The following is a 2,618-nucleotide window of genomic DNA, read 5'->3' as shown; positions in this document are numbered from 1 at the left end:
TATATATATATATATATATATATATATTCTGCCTATATGTCTGTGCACACCTTTGAATGCTTTTAAGCATTACCACTGTTTTCGGCACATTTATACCCAGTAGTTTTTTATATGTATATAATTAGCATCATGGGATTCCTGTACTTAAGATCTATCAGAAAAGTTAAATTTAAATATAGTTTTCTAAATAAGAATAATATTTGGAGTCTGTCAGTTTCAGGCATTATTCTCCTTTGTTACCTCAGTATTTTTATTTCTACTGAGTATGTTTCCATATAACTAACATGGATAGATTCCTGTCATCGAGGTCTATCATATAAACTTTAGTAAAATATAGATTTATTTTTCTAAAAATATATTTAGGCTTCAGGCATTATTCTCCTGTTTGCGACCTCATATATTTGACTCAAACTATTTTCCTACAGAAACAATTTTCAAATTTTTTAGCTCAAAATGTAGCTTATGATGTGGTTAATTTAAATATGTAAACATTATCTAACTTGGTTAAAAACTGAGTTAGTGACAAAGCCTAGTACTGGTTGTGAGTGAGTAAATGTTGACATTAAGAGTATTATTCACACACTACTGTGTTTTTTGAAAAGGTTAGCACCATGACACTTGTTCTGATGAGTTCTATCATATGAGATAGAAAAACAGTTTTACATTTTGAATTTGATTTTAGGCATTACCACTGTTTTACGGCACATTTGATCCCAGTAGTTTTTTATTTTAAATTTTCTTTTGATATAATCAGCATCATCAGATTCCTCTTGTGGAGATCTATCAGAAAAGTCGAATTCAAATTTTAAAATTTTGTAACTGAAAATGTAGTTTATGATGTGCCCAATCTAAAAATGTAAACATTACCTAATTTGGTTAAAAACTGAGTTAGTGACAAAGCCTAGAAGTGGTCACAAGTGAGTAAATGTTGACCTTAAGAATATTATTCACACATTACCATGTGTGAATCATACATACATATGTATGTACATAGGTATGTACGTACATATGTACGAACATTCATACATTTGTAAAATACATACATACATACAAAAATACATACATATGTACGTACATATGTGCATACATATACGTGTACATATGTGCATACATACATACATACGTATGTACATATACATGCATACATACATGCACACATACATGCACACACATACATGCACACACACAAACACGCCTATATAATTTGCGTACTGTTAAAATGAATTTTCACAGAATAAAAATTATCTATGCTATGGATTCTATATAAAAGATTCCAATTTGACAATAAATATCACTTAACATGCCTCTTCATTAGCATTCTATCGAAATAGGGGGAGTTTGGAATCCAATGAAACTAGTGATTGTTTTGCATCAAGAAAAATCAATTAACATAAATTTCTGAAGATTTGTAAAGTTTATTGGCTTTAGCCTTTCATCTCCAATTGAGAAGTCAGTTTTAAAATGAAGTGGGCATATTTATTTGCTGAAGAAAAGGTTTGCTATGTAAAAGAAATGTGTAAGAATGTGACAAGTCAAAAATGTTAGGGAAACAAAAAAGGATCAAATAACTGTACAGTAAAACAGATAAACTTATTTCTTGTGCAAATACGAATCGAAATGGGATTAAAGTGACAGGTTAAAGTATTGTGCATTAGAAGAGAAACGTTTAGGTAGATTAAAAGTTATTTTCAGTTTAAATATGCTTGGGGTGTATTTGAACCAGTAAGAAAGCCATTCACTGTGTTTTGTCATGGAGAAAATTTCTCACTGTAGACAGAGTAAATACACTTAAAATCAGCTTACAGCACCATCTAGCCCAAACTGTGAGATGCAAGGATTTTGGAGTGGTTATCTCCCCTTAAGTCAACAGAAACCAGACAGTGCGCTGTGAGATGATAAGAGAAATTGTCTTTCTTATGATATTTCTGTCATTATACAATGACTGGTGGCGTTAATTGGCAGCTCACCATAAACAAATTACTGAATATCAAGGTAGATATCCATAATGCAAGAAACAACCATATATAGGCTTATAGTGACAATTACATGTTAAAATATTGTGTGATATGAATGGAGGTGATGGCCTGAGGACAGAAGCAAAGGAGTAGAGAAAATGGAGATGGGAACATGAAGCAAATACAACTACAGCAATATACTGTTACATATCCACTTGCATATAACACACACACATGTTACTCAGCAACAAGAAACCTACTCTGCCTCTTTCTTTCATACTTTAGCTGCTCATCTTCTAACATAAAATTGCACCCACTATCATCAGCCTCAAGGTTCATGGTAGTAGTAGTAGTAGTAGTAGTAGCGTTAGATAGGGCATTGGTGTCAAAGCAGATACTGGAGCATGGTGCAGCCCTTGGTCCTATTGGGTCCTGTCAAACCTTCCAACCCATACCAGCATTAAATGATGATGATGATGATGAGGACGATATACGTATAAATATAGGTGCAGGTGTGTTTATGTGGTAGGAAGTTGACCACATGGTTCTATGTTCAATGCCATTGCATGGCAGATTTGTATGTGATGTTTTATGCATGTATTCTGATATATGTATATATGTTTGCATGTAGGTATGTATGAAGAGATGTATATATATATATAT

This window comes from Octopus bimaculoides, chromosome 4 (assembly GCF_001194135.2).
Source record: "Octopus bimaculoides isolate UCB-OBI-ISO-001 chromosome 4, ASM119413v2, whole genome shotgun sequence".
NCBI classification, from domain to species: Eukaryota; Metazoa; Mollusca; class Cephalopoda; order Octopoda; family Octopodidae; genus Octopus; species Octopus bimaculoides.
This window is presented reverse-complemented; position numbering follows the sequence as displayed.